The sequence below is a fragment of the Nicotiana tomentosiformis genome, chromosome 2, assembly GCF_000390325.3.
Source record: "Nicotiana tomentosiformis chromosome 2, ASM39032v3, whole genome shotgun sequence".
Taxonomy (NCBI): domain Eukaryota; kingdom Viridiplantae; phylum Streptophyta; class Magnoliopsida; order Solanales; family Solanaceae; genus Nicotiana; species Nicotiana tomentosiformis.
Genome location: NC_090813.1, coordinates 15,740,248 through 15,762,583, shown reverse-complemented (window position 1 = coordinate 15,762,583; position 22,336 = coordinate 15,740,248).

Here is a 22,336-nt window from a genome sequence, read left to right as displayed (position 1 = left end):
AATACTAATTTCTTGTAAAATATAAATTTTTAAAGAATAATTAAAGATTTATTAATAGTTTCAACAATTTTATGCAAATTTTAATAAAAACAGTTACCAAAATAACAACAAAAAAGAAATATGAAATGTAAAAGGATGCTTGTTTAATTTCACCACACACATACACTCTATGAGCCATAATTGAAGTTTCTTTTTCGAGCTTTTGACAAAGTTAGCCATTCGGCAGAAACTATAAACAGCCGCCTAGCCTATAATTCTATATTAAAACTTGTAGCCAAAAATTAAAATATGTTAACCAACATATTTGTGCTTCCCGAAAAATTTTACGTTGGTTCTATATGTGAGGCTCCTCTTAAATTTTGACAAATGGAAAAATGGGTCCTATGGTGTCGCTTTATTAACTTTTTGCAATCTCTTTCCTAACTTCGTTCTTAAAAAAATAAACATTCTTTCTTCTTTGAAAAAAATTTATAACACCTTCTTTCTTCCTTGTACTTCAAAGTTCAAACCATTTCATCTTCCACTACAAAAAATTATCACTACTCCATCAACTTCGTCAGCAAACTTTTTTTTTCTCACACAAAAAAATTATTCTCACACAAGTATTACGTATCATGTCTCACACATGATAAAATTTCTCGTGCCATCTTGTCCTCCCTAGTCACCAAAGTACAAAATTTTCTTGCATTCTTTCCTCTTCTTCCAATTTATCTCGTTTACTACATCTCTACCAATCTCCGTTCTCGTATCTTCTTCTGGAAAACAAATCATTCACCAAAGAGAAAAAGAAATTGTAGTAAAAATCAACAATACAAACTCTCAACACTTCTTTTCAGGCCAAAACTTTTTTTTATTCTGTCACTTCCATTCTTATTTTATAAAAAAATTCATCTTACCTTGCCAAATTCTTCTATACAAAATATATAAAATATATACAAAAATAAATTGTCACTATGCAAAAAATATACAAAATAGGCTGTCACTATATAATTTATATAAAATAGACTGTCACTATATAAAATATATACAAAATAGACTATTACTATACAAAAATATACTAAATAGACTGTCATTATGTAATTTATATACAATAGACGGTCACTGTACAAAATATATACAAAAATAGATTGTCACTATGCAAAAAATATACAAAATAGACTGTCACTATACAATTTATATAAAATAGACTGTCACTATACAAAATATATACACAATAGACTGTCACTATACAAAAAATATACTAAATAGACTGTCATTATACAATTTATATACAATAGGTTGTCACTGTACAAAATATATACAAAATACACTGTCACTATACAAAAAGTATACAAAATAGATTGTCACTATACAATTTATATACAATAGACTGTTACTATACAAAATATTTACAAAATAGGCTGTCACTATACAAAAAATATATAAAATAAACTGTCACTATACAAAAAATATACAAAATAGACATTTCGGGCTATTAGATGTAATATGTTTGGGGCGGAGGGACATTTCATGTCAATGAAGAAAAATATGGACTATTAAAATTTTGAGGGGCTATAGAGGATCATTTTCTCTTCTTTTTCTTTGCTTTTGCTTTATTTTGGCGGTATGTGTAATAATAATAATGCAGTGTTTTTGCTATTGTGCCATGTGACCTATTATAGTTTGGCACTAATCACATTTTTAAAAAATAAAGTAAAAATAAATTAACCACTAAAACTAGTATTACATAAAGCTATCAAATGGGCTCGGTCCGGCCCAGACCTATTTTAGCCCGGATCGGACCGGTAGTAAGGGGCCGGGTAGGGTTGGGTTGGGACGGGGACCGAACTGTGCCGGATAATTTTTTGGTATCGGTTAAGTGGACCGAAACGACCCGTTATGGTCAAGTCACATGGGAACTGATTAACCGGACCGGTTCAATGGCTATTTTTTTAATTTTTTAATTTTATAAAGTTGACGATTGTTATAAAAAAATATTAAATAATTTCGGCCCGGCCCAGCACATTAGACCCAGAACTATTCTGGTTAAATTTTGCATTGAAGAAGCCCGGAACCGATTAACCCAGTAAAGAATAATCGGAATCGGCCCGGTAATGAAACTGGATGGTTCACTATTCCCTGTAACGCCTCGACCGGTTGTATTGAGCTCTAGCGCGTCGTTCGGCAGTTTGAGGCCATGAGCAGCTTCACTTCAGGTATTATGACTTGTACGCGTGATCGCGATTGAATTTTGGGGAGTTCAGAGTTGAATTGGAAAGAAAATTCTCATTTCGAAAGCTTTAAGTTGGAAGAATTGACTAAGGTTGAATTTTTATGTAAACTATCTCGAAATCGGGATTTGAAGGATCCAACAGGTCCATATGATGAATTCGGACTTGGACGTGTATCCGGATCGGGTTTTGGATGATCGAGGAGCATTTCGGCGCCTATTGTGGAAGTTGGCATTTTGGAAGAATTTCATAAATTTGGGTCGAAGTGCATTTCAATGTTATCGACGTCCGTTTGGGATTTTGAGTTTGGGAATAGCTCCGTATGGTGATTCTGGTATTGGGAGCGCATCCGGATGTGGATTTGGAGGTCCGTAGGTCATTTTGACGTCAATTGGCAAAAATTGGAAATTTGGACGATTTCGAGAAGTTTGACCCGAAAGTGGACTTTTTGATATCGGGGTTGGATTCCGATTACAGAAGTTGGAGTAGGTCCGTAATGTCGAACGTGACTTGTGTACAAAATTTGAGGTCAATCGGACGTGATTTGATAGGTTTCGGCATCGAATATAGAAGTCTGAAGTTCTAAAGCTCATTAAGCTTGAATTGGAGTGCGATTCATAGTTTTAGCGTTGTTTGATGTGATTTGAAGGCTCGACTAAGTTCGTAATGTGTTTTGGGACGTGTTGGTATGATTGGTGGAGGTCCCGAGGGCCATGGTTAACGGATTGAAATTCGACTTGAGGGATCTGCTGAAGTTGTTGTCATGACTGTTGCTGGTTTCCTTATACGTGATCGCGAGTGGAAGTCCGCGATCATATAGAGTTGTTTGGGGGAGACTGTGAAATATGCTATGCGGTCGCGATGATGGACCTGCGATTGCGGTGCGGTGGGTAGTTGTGCTACGCGAACGCGGCTGTGGTAATGCATTCGCGAAGAAGGAATGAGGGATGGCATGATGCTACACGTTTGCTCATCGCGATCGCGTGAGGAGGAGTGCGATCGCGAAGTGTTGGGTTAAAGAACATCGCGTTCGCGTGGGCTTGTGTGTGGTCGCGTAGAGGAAAATGCGGAGGCAGTGTGCTTAGCCTTCACGATCCCGAAGGCACTCCCGCGATCGCGAAGAAGGGCGGACCCGGGCTAGGCAGAATATTTTAAAAGCAGGGTTTGAGTTCATTTCACCCATTTTCACACGGCTTGGGCGATTTTTGGAACTTTTGAAGAGGGAATTTTCATCAAGCAATTCTAGGTAAGTGGTCTCTTCTCATTTGTGAGTTAAATACATGAATTATACATGGATTAGAACATGAAAATTAGTATGAATTGTGGGGGTTTTGGTAGAAGACCTAAAATTTGATATTTTGGATTTTGACCACGAAATTGGGTATAGAATTGAGAATAAATTATATATTTGAGTTCGTGGGTTTATGGGTAAAGTTTATCTTCGAAAATATTCGGAATTCGGGCACGTGGGCCAGAGAGTGGTTTTTATCGACTTTTCAAACGGAGTTGGAAATTGTTGTAAATTGGATTATAATGAGTATTAGAGTATATATTTATGGATTTCCTCATTTATTGACTAGTTTTGGAGCGTTGGGCATCGATTTGAGTTGATTGAATGGCTTGGGAGCCGGTTATGGAACTTCGGAGCGAGGTAAGTCTCATTTCTAACCTTGTAAGAGGGAATTAACCCCATAGGTAAATTAAATAAATGTTTGTACCTAATTGTGGGGACTACGTACGTACGAGGTGACGAGAGTCCGTACATAACTACTATTATGCTATTGTTCGGGTAGTTTAGGACCCGTATCATGCTATACTTGGAATGTTCGTGCCCTTACTTGCTAATATAATCACTTAGTCATGATAGAAATTGATAAAAGAATTGTATAAGGTTAAATTCACTTACTTGAAGGTTTGTACGAGATACTTTAGTGTAAATGAGAAACTTGTGTTTTCTTGAAAATAACTCTTATTTGTGGATCGGGCCGAGCGCCTCGGTAGTAAATAAATGCATCTATGGTTCGCATCATTCGACCCTCTAGCAGTGCACAGTTTAAATATTTGTTGGATTGGGTCGTACGACCTCGGCATGATTTGCGCATGCTTGTATTGCTTGCCTTGAAATTTATAAATAATGATATTTCCTCCTCGGCCTGAGTTAGATTGTTAAATAATGGGAGATGAATTTGGAGATTTCTTAATTATGAAAGAACTGCTTACTTACTTCAAAATATTGAGCTTGCAATCATTCATATAATCAATACTTAATTATATCATTGATATCCTATTTATAGCCCATAGTAAGTGTCGAAATCGACCCCTCGTCACTACTTCTTCGGGGTTAGGCGAGATACTTACTGGGTACGCGTTGATTTACGTACTCACACTACACTTATTGTATATTTTTGTGCAGGCACACATATGTTTAGCAGCCTTATGGGCGCAGAGACGTGATTATGGCAGGGACTTAGGTGAGTTGCATTCTATACGACGCACCGCAGCCAACAGAGTCTCCTTCAGAGTATTGTATTTTTTTCTTTCATGTCCAAATTTGTATTCCGGACAGTTATTATATTTTATTTTAGATTTTTAGAAAAGGCTCATGCACTTGTGACACTGGGTTCTTGGATGATTATGGGATGTTCAATATTGGAATTGGAAACATTGTTATTTATTCTATAAATTCATCTTTTACTAGATAAATTGAAGTAAATTTATGATTTCAAAAATATTAAAACGAGAATTTAATTAACTATTTAGTGTTGGCTTGCCTGACACTGGTGTCCGGCGGCATCACGACCTTTAACGGATTTTGGGTCGTGACAGCATGGTATCAGAGCGCTAGGTTCATGTAGGTCTCACGAGCACGAAGACGCATGTACTTATCTTCGAGAGGCCACAGGACTGTTAGGAGCACTTCCCTTCTTGATTCCTCACCGTGCGATTTGATTCCTTTGGGGCTTATGCCTTCATTTCTTTCCCATTCAATCTTATGCGACGTGAAGCGCTGGTTATAAATCGAAAATTAAGAAATAATACAGATGTGGTGCGGGATATTTCTCCCTGCGTAGTTGATTGGGCTATTATCGTCGCCTTGTGGAAGGATATTCTGTCATTTCAGCTCAGAAGTTATACGTCTGAGAGCTTTGAGGCTATGCACAGGTTGATATGATGCTCATGAGTTGTTATCGCACAATATTGATGTGATGGTAGGATGCTTGCCTATGTATCGGGGCAGTGAATGGCTTGAAATGAGGTTTACTCAATGTATGATTCAGAGATTCAGTATTTTATTTCCGACGGAGGAAAGGCAATCGAACCAAGAATGTTTAGACTTGGGTTGATGGAGGTATCAGGACTCGATATTTTCGAGCGTGGTGGAATCTTCACATGTGATGTGGCGTCATCGTCCTTGATTGGCTATAATGTGTTAAGTTCGCCGGGGTTATGGTTTCCTTCAATTCGCCTCGGGGCAGAGTATTATAAATGCTACCGAGAAAGTGGTTGTCAGAGGTCGCAGTGTGCAGGGGTTCAAGGTCAAATCGGCATTCCTAGTATTGATGGTTCGAGAAAGATGATTTTCGGAAAAGGTTTAAAGTTGGTAGCAATCTATCGGTTCAAAGTGCTACAGAGGTAGATTTTGATTTAAGGCAATATCTGGGCAGTGAAGAATAAGGAAGGGCATGTGGGAGGTGCATTGTGGTGGATAAATTTATAGAAGGCCAAGCGTCAGAAACATGAGTCGGGTAATTACTTATAGGAGTGAGTTTGACCGAAGTGGGAGAGTGCAGAGTAGCATGTGGGTTCTGTGATAGGATAGATACACGCCTTGAGGAAAGTTTAGAGTGATTAGGGAATGATTGTGGATGGTGATTGGGTCTACAAACTTAATTTGGAATATTGCCTGCTATATTGAGGAAGATTGGGTGTGACAGGAGGGAGTTGCTTGATATGAAGAAGGATATAGCATAACTTTGGATTGGAATGTATTGTCGCACCTTTAGTTGATACCCATGAGGAGTGAACGGACATGTACAACTGGTGAATGAGCACGGGCTCAATATGGGTTACTGATTTCGTAGTTATTGTACCTAGTGCAGCGGCATTGGATGATGTTGGCATGAAATTTTCACAGGTGGGTTATCTCCTGTGAGCAGGTTAGCGGTTGCGTGGTGTTGATGGGGCTGTCACGAAAGAATTCTACTGGTTATCCGACAAGAGGTCGAATATGTGAATGTGGTTAGTGATTCAGAGTGTTCAAGAAAGGTCAAATGGAAGGATTTCGAGAAATTTGGCGAGTTGGTTGTGCAAGATCAGTTCAACGAAGAAGAAAGAATCTTGACGGGTTCTAGAGTTATGCAATGGTAGCTTCAAGCTAAGTGGGAAAGTTCCACCGCCTACTGTTGGATTGCATGGTTGTCTAATTGTGAGATTTCAGGTTATCGGCATATTGATGGGTTATTACGACTAAGGAAAGAGAACATCAGTGGTAATCTGAGTAAGTGAGTTGAGGAATGTGTGCTATGGTTGGCCTTATCGATTCATGCTCAGGCTTTGGGAAGATTCAGGATTTATGCTTCGTGTATAGGCGAGTTACAAGGAAGATGATTCGGCCAGGTGCTTCCTTGAGAGGGTGCTTTTGTGTTAGCAGCGCCTTGGAGTTGATTATATTCGGGACCAAGTTAGAGCGGGTGACTCTCAATAACGGTCCTAGTGGATTCAAAAGTTAAGGCGTGGTGCCTAAGGATTTCGAGTCCATAGTATGGTTGAATATCGAGCTTCTACAGCGGATTATAATAAAGGAGCTTGGAGTGTTCTATGTTATCTTTGGTCTACGAGGTATCATGAGAGGAAGGGGAACATGTAACTTTGGATTTATAGAAGAATCATCAGAATGGGTATATCAGTTGAAGACGCGATTATGCGCATAATGAGGGTATGAAATGGTTCGTGGGTTTTGGGGACAATGTGGTATCATGAAATGGGGTCACTCGGGATGAGTACAGATTGAGTTCGTTATATTGATAAAAGGAGTTGTTGTTATTTCTAAGGAAGATCCAGAGTAAATTAGGAGAAGTCGGTTTGGTTAGCAATGGTTGAATTGGCATAATGATGGCAATGATCAGCTCCTTCAGTGTGTTGGGTTATTCATGTGATTTGTGACGGTACGTGCGAGGTTTGACAGTCGCCGTAACCGATCTTATTTGGAGGCTTTCGAGTATTATGGCATGTTATATGCAGATGGATCCCGGAGGGGTTATGGTGGTTTAGACCACTATTTGAGGTTGGTATTTTCTGTGAATATAAGGATTCAGTCGCGTGTTGCGATGGTTCTCTTGGAATGAGTGAAGTAAAAGGTTTCTACGTGGTGAAGTGTTTACCCTATTAATAGTTCAGAAGTTAAGATGAAATTCTTGCACTCTTGTGCACTGGCATGATTAAGTGCAATGATCGACATGGGATTCGGAAGTTGAGGATCAAGGTTGCAGTTTGGTGTCGACAAGAATGTCAAGAGCTCGGATGAGCGGGAAAGGATTCAGATGGTTAGAGTAAGCTGGTATTGTCTTTAGCGTCACCTGAGATCGGTGTCCTGTACAAGAGGCTTTGAGTAGTGATTTCGGATTTTTGATTTGCTTTACATCGTTTGTGCGGCCAATGGTATGAATGTGCAGACTTGTTATCTGGTGCGGAAGGTCGTGGGAGCATGTTCCACGGGAAGATTATATAAGCGTGACATGTAGTAACTTGATTGATCGAATATTAGAACCAGGTATGGAGATTACTGTACTATTGTTCATGTGAGAATTTAAGCTTGGAGGGCGCTCGTTCATTTAATTGTGGATTGTGGAGGTTTGTTCCGAATATGATGGTTGTTCTTGTGTGTTATAGGGAAAAGGGGTTATTATGAACCCTTGAAAGATTATTAGACTAGTACGGTGCGATCCGAATCGGCATGAGGTCCGTGGATGGATCTAGATATGAATGTTGGCTTTATATCGGGCGTGTTCATTTCAGCTTAGCGCTCCTTATGGAGGAGTATTCGGACGTTGGATATTATTTTGTCGTCGGCTATTTCATGTAATACAATATTGTGCCGTGAGAGTTGTGAAACGACTTGATAAATTTCCTATGTGTTGAGGTTCCGCGTAGCGATGATGTTATGTGAGCAGGATGGCTCTCGAGATTCAGATCATATATCGCACCTTAGTTGTGCTTGACTTTTGCAGCGTATAGTACTATCTGTCTCCCCAGGGATGGTATTATGCACTTAGCATGCTCGTGGCCGATATTCAGGTATTTTTGTAATAATGAACATTCTAGCTCGGTAAGTATCTCCTTATATAGATTTTATGTGTGGATCGGGTGGCACACCGCCACATACATGCTGTTTGGATCGGGTTACGTACCACAACAGTGTGATGTCGAGTATAGTTCCCTATATCTATTATTGTGTGTTTTGTTTCTCATTTCCTGAGGAAGGTTCATAAAGCCTTTGGTTGTTTAATTAGTTACGCGGGTTGAATAATCCTTTTTAGAGTTCATTTTCCTTATGTATCACGTTTGAGTTTGTAGCTTATTGGCACATTGCGGCATCATATGAGACTTTGGTCATGTTTGGGGTAGCTTGTTACCTGAGCAGCTTATACTGGGTGAGATGAGATTTTTGGATCTGGGATCAGTGTGATCAAATTATATGAAGTATATTAAAGAGAAAATATCATTATTTGGTTCATAATAGGGTGATGATTATAGTCAAAGGGAGAGATTCAATGATTTGTTGACTCTGTAGTTGGTTATGAATTTCTATACATCTCTTCCATCGTGGCGGTATTGCAAGAGTTAGAACAAGACTTATATATGTCATGAGGTGCATTGTGAGCATCAAATTTGTGAAATTTCGGCTATTATTATCAGAGGATGTTATTATGGTCATGTGAGTTATGCAGTGCATAGTGTGAATTCAGCAAAGGTATGCAATCATGTATCAGTGCATCGTGTAGTGATTGACACGGTATTCGTATGATGGGAACATGCCTGGCAGAGAATTCCAGATGTTGGAATTGGACTCTAAGGCTCATTTGGCTAAGTAAAAATGGAGAATCTTCAGATTGGCTCGAGCTAGTATGCTCAACTGAGTTGTGGCAGCGCGGGTAAGTGCACGAGGTATTAAACAGTGATTTCGGACAACCCCAGAGCAATTCTTAGCACGTTCGAGGACGGACGTATATTTAAGTAGGAGAGAATGTAACGAGCTGAGCGGTCGTTTTGAGCTCTAGCGCGTCGTTCGGCGGTTTGAGGCTATGAGCAGCTTCACTTCAGGTATTATGACTTGTACGCGTGGTCGAGATTGAATTTCGGAAAGTTTGGAGTTGAACTGAAAAGAAAATTCTCATTTCGAAAGCTTTAAGTTGGAAGAATTGACTAAGGTTGGATTTTTGAGTAAACGATCTCGGAATCAGGATTTGAAGGTTCCAACAAGCTTGTATAATGAATTCGGACTTGGGCGTATGTCCGGATCGGGTTTTGGATGAACCAGGAGCGTTTCGGCGCCTATTGTGGAAGTTGGCATTTTGGAAGAATTTCATAAATTTGGGTTGAAGTGCATTTCAATGGTATCGACGTTCATTTGGGATTCTGAGTTTGGGAATAGCTCCGTATGGTGATTCTGGTATTAGCAGCGCATCTGGATATGGATTTAGAGATTCGTATGTCATTTCAGCGTCAATTGATGAAAGTTGGAAATTTGGATGATTTTGAGAAGTTTGACTCGAAAGTGGACTTTTGAAATCAGGGTTGGATTTCGATTCCGAAAGTTGAAGTAGGTCCGTAATATCGAACGTGGTTTGTGTGCAAAATTTAAGGTCAATCGGACGTGATTTGGTAGGTTTCAGCATCGAATATAAAAGTTTGAAGTTCTAAAGTTCATTAAGCTTGAATTGGAGTGCGATTCATGGTTTTAGCGTTGTTTGATGTGATTTAAAGGCTCGGGTAAGTTCGTAATGTGCTTTGGGACGTGTTGGTATGATTGGTGGAGGTCCCGAGGTCCTTAGGTAGAATTTGGATGATTAACGGATTGAAATTCGACTTGAGGGATCTGCTAAAGTTGTTGTCGTGACTGTTGCTGGTTTCCTTATACGCGATCGCGAGTGGAAGTCCGCGATCGCGTAGAGTTGTTTAGGGGCGACTGTGAAATGTGCTATGCGGTCGCGATGATGGACATGCGATCGCGGTGCGGTGGGTAGTTGTGCTACGCGAACGTGGTTGTGGTAATGCGTTCGCGAAGAAGGAATGAGGGATGGCCTAATGCTATGTGTTTGCTCATCGGGATTGCGTGAGGAGGAGTACGATCGCGAAGTGTTGGGTTACAGAACGTCGCGTTCGCATGGGCTTGTGTGCGGTTGCGTAGAGGAAAATGCGGAGGCAGTGTGCTTAGCCTTTGCGATCGCGAAGGCACTCCCGCGATCGCGAAGAAGGGCGGACCCGGGCTAGGCAGAATATTTTAAAAGCATGGTTTGAGTTCATTTCACCCATTTTCACATGGCTTGGGCGATTTTTGGAACTTTTGAAGAGGAAATTTTCATCAAGCAATTCTAGGTAAGTGGTCTTTTCCCATTTGTGAGTTAAATACATGAATTATACATGGATTGGAACATAAAAATTAGTATGAATTGTGGGGGTTTTGGTAGAAGACCTAAAATTTGATATTTTGGATTTTGACCACGAATTTGCGCATAAATTTGAGAATAAATTATATATTTGAGTTCGTGGATTTATGGGTAAAGTTTATCTTCGAAAATATTCGAAATTCGGGCACGCGGGCCAGAGGGTGGTTTTTATCGACTTTTCGAACGGAGTTGGAAATTGTTATAAATTGGATTATAATGAGTATTAGAGTATATATTTATGAAGTTGCTCATTTATTGGCTAGTTTTGGAGTGTTGGGCATCGATTTGAGTTGATTGAATGGCTTGGGAGACGGTTATGGAACTTTAGAGCGAGGTAAGTCTCCTTTCTAACCTTGTAAGAGGGAATTAACCCCATAGGTGAATTAAATAAATGTTTATACCTAATTATGGGGGCTACGTACGTACGAGGTGACGAGAGTCCGTCCGTAGCTACTATTATGCTATTGTCCGAGTAGTTTAGGCCCCGTATCTTGTTATACTTGGAATGTCCGTACCATTACTTGCTAATATAATCACTTAGTCATGATAGAAATTGATAAAAGAATTATATAAGATTAAATTCACCTACTTGAAGGTTTGTACGAGATAATTGATTGTAAATGAGAAACTTGTGTTTTCTTAAAAATAACTGTTATTTGTGGATCGGGCCGAGCGCCTCGGTAGTAAATAGATGCATCTATGGTTCGCGCCATTCGACCCTCTAGCAGTGCACAATTTAAATATTTATTGGATCGGGTCGTACGACCTAGGTATGATTTGTGCATGCTTGTATTGCTTGCCTTGAAATTTATAAATAATGATATTGCCTCCTCGGCCTCAGTTAGATTGTTAAATAATGGGAGATGAATTTGGAGATTTCTTAATTATGAAAGAACTGCTTACTTACTTCAAAATATTGAGCTTGCAACCGTTCATAAAATCCATACTTAATTATATCTTTATTATCCTATTTATAGCCCATAGTAAGTGTCGAAGTCGACCCCTCGTCGCTACTTCTTCGGGGTTAGGCGGGATACTTACTGGGTACGCATTGATTTACGTACTCATATTACACTTGCTGCATATTTTTGTGCAAGCGCACATATGTTTAGCAGCCTTGTGGGCGCAGAGGCGCGATTATGGTGGGGACTTAGGTGAGCTGCATTCTATACGATGCACCGCAGCCAACAGAGTCTCCTTCAGAGTATTTTTTTTCTTTCTTGTCCAAATTTGTATTCCGGACAGTTATTGTATTTTATTTTAAATTTCTAGAAAAGGCTCATACACTTGTGACACCGGGTTCTGGGATGATTATGGGATGTTCAATATTGAAATTGGAAACATTGTTATTTATTCTGTAAATTCATCTTTTACTAGATAAATTAAAATAAATTTACGATTTCAAAAATATTAAAACGAGAATTTAATTAACCATTTAGTGTTGGCTTGCTGATAGTGGTGTCCGGCACCATCAAGACCTTAAACGGATTATGAGTCATGACATTCTCCAACCCCTAACCGGCTTGGCCCAGCCCTTTGACACCTATAGTATTACATGTAACTCGAAGAATAGAATTGTGTGCAAAACCCTTGGTCTCAAAATTTTGAAATGTTAAAAAGGGTCAGATTTGTTCTTCTTTAATGTTTTCGAAATTTTTTGATAGTTTTTTAGGTAAAATACTAGTCATAATGTTTTTTCATACGCAAGTTTAATTTCCCTAAATTGAAAATCAAACTTTTATTTGTGAGCTCCTTATCTCTCTTTTCTCTCAAGGTCTCACGTTGGTGTTACCTAACTATAAGCTAATGAAATAATATAAAATAAAAAAGCAACTTGGTACTAACAAAATTAAAGAAAAACTAAGGATATGACTCCTTTTACTACAGGACGTTGCCTACTCAATGCTTAGATCCGGCTCTAGCCAAACTTTTATGGTTCACCTCAACATTCTCCATGTGTCCGACTGTTGTTGAGCAGTTTTTGGATATCAAACGAACCTCCCTAGAAGGTAACTTTAATGTGATCGATTTTTCCTCTTTTGCAATCAGTTTCGCTGTAGCACCCGCTGCTCTAGCTAATTGTCCACCATTTCCAAGTGTGATTTATATGTTATGTATGGTCGTGCCTAAGGACATATCGGTTGAAGTAGATTCTTGGGTAGAAATTTATTCCTACTCATGTCTATACTATCTAATGAATACATGACGCATATATTCGCATATATACTCTTTACTAAATTATAACTTAATTAATATATTTATATTAATTTATAATTTTATTATAATAATATTACATCTCGCGTTTCTCGTACGTTAAAGTTTTGTCTTCAGTTAATTGACATAGAGTCGGGGATGAGATTATCTTGAGGTTAGCATATTTATGCTATTTATAACAAGCAATAAGTAAGTGCCATAAAGGAAAGGGTACACGAATTAAAGAAAATGAGTTTCGTTGAAGGTTGTCGATTTGGGATAAAATACGGTCCGAGCTATAATACCCGAATACAACACTTCAAATCAGAACGTTAGAAATTCCAACAAGAATTATTAGCATTAGCAACGTGAGATTTTGCGATTTTAAGGGAGTACGGTGCAACCTTTTCCAAGAATATCATACGGGGTTTCCCCCTACTCCAGGTATGTTAAGGTTAAGCCCTTCTTTCATTTTGGCATGATCTCGTAATTATACGAGTTTGATAACGAAGCATAAAGAAAAAATCATATCCTGGAATTTACGTATATTTTTCTAGTTTTGTAAGTTACAATATTTTCTTTATCGGGACTTCATATTCATTTGAGTATTTCCTTTTTCTAGTCAAGAGAGCAGAGAGTCTATATATACATTATAATAATTTCATTACCATCGAGCTATAATCGATGGACATGCCCCTATTAGGCAACCTCTGATCAGATGATAAGTTATATATCGAGCCTACGGTGGCCGAGCGCCTATGAGCAAGCCCAGTTGGTCGAGATACAGAGCCTAGTATGGCCGAGCGCCTATGAGCGAGCCTACTACGATATAGCAGTTATATATATATATATACCGAGCCTTATAGGGCCGGACATCTATTTTACTCACTATATTGAGAGAGTTGAGTCATTATCAGCAAGTAAACATATATTCAGATTATCAGTTCAGTTTCAACTTTCTATATATTGCCTTACATACTCGGTATATTATTTCGTACTGACGTCCCTTTCTGAGGAGGGGAGGGGATGCATTTCATGCGTGCAGGTTCAGACAGACAGACGGGTAGACCTCCTCAGTAGGTGTTGCCCGAGTTCAGCTTTATCGGTAAGCTCCCCGTCCTTCGGAGTTGCTGGGTCTAGAAGTTTTGCGTACATCTTGTGTATATATGTAGATAGGTTATGGGTAGGTCAGGCCCCTATTCCGATCACAGTACATCTATCAGTAGAGGCTTGTAGACATATCCTGCCAGTTAGTGCAGTATGTTAGGCTTGTAGGCCCTGTACATATATTTTGTTGGCTTGTCAGTTATAGTAATTATGACGGTCTTGCCGGACCAGCTTTATGTTGATATTTAGTCAGCGTTAGTCTTTATTCAGTTTTATAATTTGCATCGCACATTATCTTGTAATGTGGCCCATGGCCAAAGTATGACATTACATGTTCAGAGTCTCTTAATCGCAAGTGGTACGCAAGGATAGGTGAGGCACTGGGTGCCGGTCTCGCCCCCAGGCTCGGGGCGTGACAAATAATTAATATGATTTAGTATAAATATATAAATAAGGGAGAATCTGATCAAAGAGAGATGGATAACAACTTGTTTGGATGGTTGTTACCTATTGTATTATATCGTATTGTTACTTTAAATACTATAATTATTTTGATTGTTGCTTAAATTTTATTGTATCGTATCGTTAAATACATCGTTACGTAACGACGAAAAGTGTCACTTTATGGAACGTCCGATTTGGTGTGTGTCACGTCATTGCCTTATTTTTTCTATTATCTTGCCCTTCCTTATTGTTAAATATTATTAAATAATCATATTTTATCATCTATCCTACCTTCTAATATAATAATTTTGCCTCGTACCTTACTTTTTCTTTATAGTATTACAAGTTTATTTTTCGTATGATTAATGCATGACATCATGAAATGACGACAAATAATACAATCTATCCAAACATTGTATATATCAAAATAATAAAGTATAATACAATATAATATTATACGATACATTATGAAACGATATATGGCAACCTTCCATACAAGCCGTAAAGGAAGTGGTAAATTTGCCTAACCTTCACAAAAGGCTAAAGCCGACAACTCGCTTGCTTACATGACTCGTAAAATCTTTAGGGTATGTTTGAAAAGTCATGTGTAATTATTTAACAGTGTAATTATAAGGACAGTAATTACATAGTCTAGTAATTACATATTATAATAATTAAAATAATATATTTATTTGTCAGAACGTAATTATAATATAATACTACAATTATATTTAGTTGGACAAGTATAATTACAAAGTTAGATAAATATTTTTAGATTAACATGTAGATAAATTTACTGTGTAACGAACATATATGTACGTTATAAATGTAAAATATTAATTTATTATGAGGTATTTAAAGTAAATATTTTTTTTTGTACAAATATATTTAATAATTATAAATTAGTAAATAATATCAAAAATAACACTCTATCTTCCAAGCAAATATTATAATTTAAATTAATTAATAAAAATTTTAATAGCAAAATTAGTTGCTTACCACCTCATGTGAATAAAAGAAAGTTAGATATGAGCTTAAAAAATAATTTTATATTAAATATTTATTAGAAAATAAAGCTAGTAAAATACAAAGTAACTATCTTTAATGTGTGACAAATTCATGTATACATTAAAAATATTATATATTATTTATAATTGTGTATTTAAACTACATATTTTCTTTAAATGATAATTATAAATAAATAACTAATATCATAAAGAATAATCTATATCTTAACTATCTTTTAACTAAATAATATATTAACTTAAAATAATTAATAAAACTTTTAATTATGAATTTAATTTTTTTTCCAACTCATATGTATGTAAGATGAAATTAAATTTTTTACGCTTTTTCAATAACAAAAAGATATATATGAGTTTATGAGGTATTTCTTTTTAATAAATATGCATACTAATGAAAATAAAATAAAGCTTCTAATGAAATATAAAATTGTATTTAACAACTAAGAATAACAAATAAAAATAAAAATATAAGAAACAAAACATGAGAACTCGCAAAATTATATAAAAGCATACCATAAGCAACATGATTTACATAACGTGATTCTAGAGAACTTACTTTCTCTCTCTCTTTGAACTTACCGTTAGCGAAGAGCCCGACCCGACGCATCTCTCTATCACGCCGACGACCACAGGTAGAGTTTCTCTCTCCTCCTTTGTTCCCCCTATCTCGGTTGTTTTCTATCTCTTTCTCTCCCCTTCTTCCTTTCTCTATTTTTTCCGCCCTCTCTTATCTCCTTATCTTTCTCTCCCGCCTCTGTTTTCCCCTTGCTGGTGGAAGTCCGGCGATAAAAAAATTTTGTCTGCACCGCTGCGGTCCGCCTCTGTTTTCCCTCTTCCCCTTTCCCGTCTACTTCTCTCTTTGTCTCCTCCCCTTCTCTCGCTCTCTCTTTCTGGTGTGTGGGTGTGGAAAAGGCAGCAGATTTTTGGCAACCTAGACATAAATCAAACCGTGCGTAATCTGTCAAGGCGGGATCGACGTATTATAGTGCCCCCGGCCAACTAGTTTCTATAGTCTCTTTTTCCAATTTGTTTCTAGTTTTGGATATTGATCAACATTGTTAATCATAGGTTGCGTTAATCCTTCTGTTGTTTATTATTTTTAGGAAGCTTTTATGTGGTTATATTCTTACTTAGTTACTTTACTATTCGTATTTTTCTGTTTTTGAGGCTTAGTAGAATTCTTTCCATGTTATTAATCATTTCTACTGAGTATTATGAATTACATTGCATTGACTTTATTCCCCATTTCTTGTTATGCCCTTTTATTTTGGTACTTCTATATCTCATCTTTTATTGAAACTAGGAGTATTGCATTAATTATGGACTTGATATTTGGGCTATAGTGGTTGTATTGAGTAATGATAGAGTAATGTAGTATCTTCGGGTGGAGCGGGGGGTGGGGGCAAGGGTAGTAACAGGGGTAAGGGAATATCTAGGTTGAGAATTAGATTGTGGAACATAGGGACTTTGACGGAAAAGTCTATAGAGTCACCCCAAAAGATGAAGGTCAACATAGTTTATGTCCAGGAAACTTGAAGGGTGGGGATTAAAGCTCAGGAGGCAGACGAGTTTAAGTTGTAGTGCTCGGGGAGGGGTGAGGGTTGAGGGCGAAGAATGGGGTTGGCGTCCTAGTTGATAAGAAACGTAGAGAGCTAGTGGTAGAGGTTATGAGGATGAACGATAGGCCAATAACTATTAAAATAGTTGTGGGAGTGCTTACTTTGAACAATATTAGTGTTTATGCACCTAATATGGGGTTTAGACGAGAAGGTTAAAAGGCGTTTTTGGGAGGACTTAAATGGGTTGCTGCGGGGAATTCCGAAATCGAGAAGCTTATCATAGGAGGTGATTTTAATGGCCACATTGAGACATCGCATGGGGGTTATGATGGTGTCACGACCCAAAATCTCACCTGTCGTGATGGCGCCTATCTCAATACTAGGCAAGCCGAAAATCCCAATAAATCACCATATCTTTTAAATTTGAAAAAAATATATTAAATTTAGCGGAAAAAATCTCACAAATACAAATATAACACTCCCAAAACCCGGTGTCACTGAGTACGTGAGCATCTAATATGAATACAATGTCTGACTGATAAAAAATACTGTCTGAAAGTATAGAACAGTACAATAATTGAAGGAAAGAGAGACAAGGTTAGCGGACGCTAGGCAGTTACCCTGATAGTCTCCAACTGGTAACACACTGAGGTCTAACAGTCGCTGTGTCCGGAAGTATCTGGATCTGCACACGAGGTACATAGTGTAGTATGAGTACAACCAACTCAATAAGTAACAATACTAACCTCTGGTTAAAAGTAGTGACGAGCTCCGCAGGTACAATCCAGTATAAATAATGGTACAAAATGTAGGCATGCTTTCAAGTTCAACAGTTAAACTTAGTACAATTGAAATAGATCAATATTGAATGATATGAGGAATGTGACATCCCGGTAGAAAGACCTCATGTAAATACTGGTCACAAATTATTCGGTCACTCGGTATAGTTTTTGGCCAATCCAGCCCAGGGGTGTTCCAATCCATATATAAATACACATCGACTGACAATCAGTCAATCAGTACCGTATAAGGCCAATCTAGTCCTAGGTAATTTGTCCCCAAATGTAAATGATACAGACAAGATCCATGTCTATGTAAATTCAGTACAATAAAAATCAGTAAGACAGGTCCATGCCCTGGGAAATCCATCACGAATATATATGATAATCTACGCTCACTAGGGGGTGTGTACAGATCCGGAGGGGCTCATTCAGCCCAAGCGTGATATAAATCCTATAAGGCATGCTGCAGGCGGGCAGCTCCGATCCATAAAATAGTAAAGCCTATAAAGCTTGCTACAGGTGGGCATCCCCGATCCATATAATAATAATGTATAAAGTCATTCTGGTCTGTTGCAGGCGGGCAACCCCGCTCCCTTTAATGATAGAATATATAAAGCCAATATGGCATGCTGCGGTGTGCAGCTCGATCCCCTAAATATCCTCACAATGGACGAATATGACTGAGTGTGAAATATATATTTTTGAAATAATTAATTCAACAGCAACATGACCCCATGGGTCCCAAAATATTGGCATGTAGCTTAAACATGACATTTAATAAGAGTCTCAGCTCAATTTCTCTAACACGTGGAACATGTTCAGATAATAACATGATTCGTTAATTTTACAACTGCATGGGATTTATTCAAAATATAATTTCTATGGTGCACGTCCACATGCTCGTCATCTATCGGGTGTTTCACCTCCAAACAATTTATATCATACCAAATTCGGGGATTCATACCCTCACAACTAAGTTTAGAAGTGTTACTTACCTCAAATCGTGTAACTTTTTACTCCGCTATGCCTTTGCCTTGTGAATTGGCCTCCAAATACCTCGAATCTAGCCACAATTAATTCGATTTGGTCAATAAAATTTATTGGAATTAATCCCTTAAGAAAATACTAATTTTTCAACAAAATTCAAAATTTAGCTCAAAAATCGCCTGTGGGGCCCACGTCTCGGAACCCGACCAAAGTTATAAAATCTGAAAGCCCATTCAACTACGAGTCTAACCATACTAATTTTACCAAAATCCAACCTCAACTCGACCTCCAAATCATCAAATCTTATTTCTGAATTCCTAAGTTCAAATCTTTGATTTACACCTCAAAAACATGTAATCTAGTCGGATTATTCGATGATAATTCAATATTATGGAGTAGAAATAATCACAAGTGACTTACCTCAACCTTCCCTTGAATTCTCTCTCAAAATCGCCCCAAAAACCGTGCTTGAAGGTCCAAAAATGGCAAAACTCAGAACCCCTTCGAAATGTATACTGTTCAGGGGTTCCGCACGTGCGACTTACTTAGCCGCTTCTGCGGTCTCGCAGATGCGAGAATTCAACCACTTTTGCGGTTTCGCCAAGCCTCAACTGGAGCCGCTTCTACGAGCTAGGAGTCGCTTCTACGAGTTAGGAGCCGATTCTGCGAAAAGCTCGCTTTTGCGATGGCTGGTGTGCACATGCTGGCACCTGCGATCAAACCTCCGCATGTGCGAAAAATACCAGAATAAAAAACTCCAGCAGTGGTTTTAAGTCCGAATTTGATCCGTTAACCATCCGAAACTCACCAAGGCCCTCGGGACCTCAACCAAACATACCAACAATTCCTAAAATATTATACGAACTTAGTCGAGTCTTCAAATCACATCCAACAACACTAAAAACATAAATCACACATAGATTCAAGCCTAGTGAACTTTGAAACTTCTAATTTCTACAAACGACGCCGGAACCTATCAAATCACGTCCGATTGACCTCAAATTTTGTACACAAGGCATAAATGACATAACGGAGCTATGAAAATTTTTAAGACTGGATTTTGACCCCGATATCAAAAAGTCAACCCCCGGTCAAACTTTCCAAAAATTCAACTTTCATCATTTCAAGCCTAATTCCACTACGGACCTTCAAATAATTTTTTGGACACGCTCTTAAGTCCAAAACTACCATACAAAGCTATTGGAATCATCATAATTCAAATTCGAGGTCGTTTACACATAAGTCAACATCCGATCGACTTTTCCAACTTAAGTTTTAAGCCTTAGAACTAAGTATTCCAATTCATTCCAACACCTCATCGAACCCGAACCAATTAACCCAATAAGTCATAAAATAACTGTAAAGCATACATTGAGCAGTAAATATGGAAACTGGGTTGTAATACTTAAAATGATTGGTCGGGTCATTACAGATGGTGTGCATGACGGCTTTGGTTTTGGAAACAAAAACGGAGAAAGAACTTCGTTATTGGAGTGTGCTAAAACCTTTGATTTGGTGATTGCTAACTTGTGTTTTCCATATAAATAGTAGCACTTGGTCACCTTCCAAAGTACAATGGCCAAAATCCAATTGCTTACCTACTACTTAGGAGGTATGATAGAGGTGTATGCATGGATTGCAAAGTCATCCCAATTGAAAATCTAACGATGCAACATATGTTATTGGTTATGGATTTGGCGATCATGCGGACAAGGAAAAAAAAGGGTTATGTCTGGTCTAACTAGGATCAAGTGGGATGCCTTGACTAAGGACTAAGCTGAGGAGTTGGGGGAAAGCTATTGGCTAATGGGGGCCTGGAGAAGTAGTAGGGACGTAGGTTGCATGTGGACCAGGACAACAAACTATATTACAGAAGCTATGAGAGAGGTGTTAAGGGCCTAGAAGGTTTTCTCTGGTGGATGCAAAGGAGACTGGTGGTGGAATGAAAATGTCCAAGAAAAAGTAAAATCTAAGAAAATGGCATATATGAAGCTAGTAGAAAGCATAGATGAGGTGGAGAAGAGACCATACAAGGAGGCAAAGTGAGCGGTTACCACGGCTAAAATCGCGACGTTCGAATGTTTGTATGAAGAGATTGGGGATAAATGCGGGGATACGAAGTTGTACAGGCAGGGCCAAAATGAGAAAGAAAGGCCCGTGACCTTGATTAGGTGATGTGTATAAGAGATGATGAGGGCAAAGTTTTAATGGATGAGGCAAAGATTAGGCGAAGATGGCTGTCATACTTTCATAAACTCTTGAATGAAGGGGAAGATAGCAACATTCTGATGGGTGATTTGGAGCACTCCGAGAGTCATCAAGATTTTAGATACTGTAGGCGCATAAGAGTATGGGAGATCGAGGGGGTGATGTGTAGGATGAACCAGGATAGAGCAATCGGGCCAGACAAAATTCCTGTAGAGTTTTAGAAAAGTGTAAGTAAGGTAGGCTTGGAATTGCACTCTGGGCTGTTTAACTTTATTTTTAGGACGAAGAAGATGCCTGAAGATTTGATGTGAAGTACGGTGATTTTGTTATATAAGAATAAGGGTGATATCCAAAATTACAACTATAGGTAAGGTTGTTCAAGATTGAACCAAAACAGTTATCCAAACCGAACCGATGGCTTATTGGCTTATTGGTATCGGATTATCGGTGTAATGGATGGTGAACGGATTGAGATTTTATAATTAACGGCTTAACGGTTTGGGGGCATATTACTCAATTTTCTTATCGGGTAAACTGTTAACCCTTTACAATTTTTTATATTTACTCTTTTACCTCTATGTATATAAAGTACTATTGAAACTCTAAATGGCTAAATCCCTAATTTTTATTTTCTAATTCTCAATTGTCTGCACCACCAGAGGCAGAGAAGTCCTCAGTCTCGTCTCTCTCTTGAAATAAGAATTGAGAAGTCAAAAAATCGAAATCTCAATGATTAATACGTGCATGTCTTTATGAGTAGTCTTGATGGTGTTAAAAATCTGGTTAATACATGTATGATAGTATAAGTAGTCTTGAAGACTCTTCAATTAAAAAGTATCGTTTGGTTAGATCTTAGATGGTATTAAAAAATTGGTATTGATTTGAAGCTGTTTGGTGTTGATTGAATGATTGTTCAAAAAAATTCTATTTGGTTTAGCTGATAAGCCGCCCGATAATTGTTAATCCGATATCAATCCGCCTGGTGTCTTATTGGATGGCTAGCAGATTACTACATTTATAATCCGATAACCGTTAAGTTGAACCGTTAAGCGTAATTATCCGCCCGATAAGCACCCCTAACTATAGGGGTATGAAGTTTCTAAGCCATACGATGAAAGTTTATGAGAATGTGGTAGAAGGGAGGGCGAGGAGAAG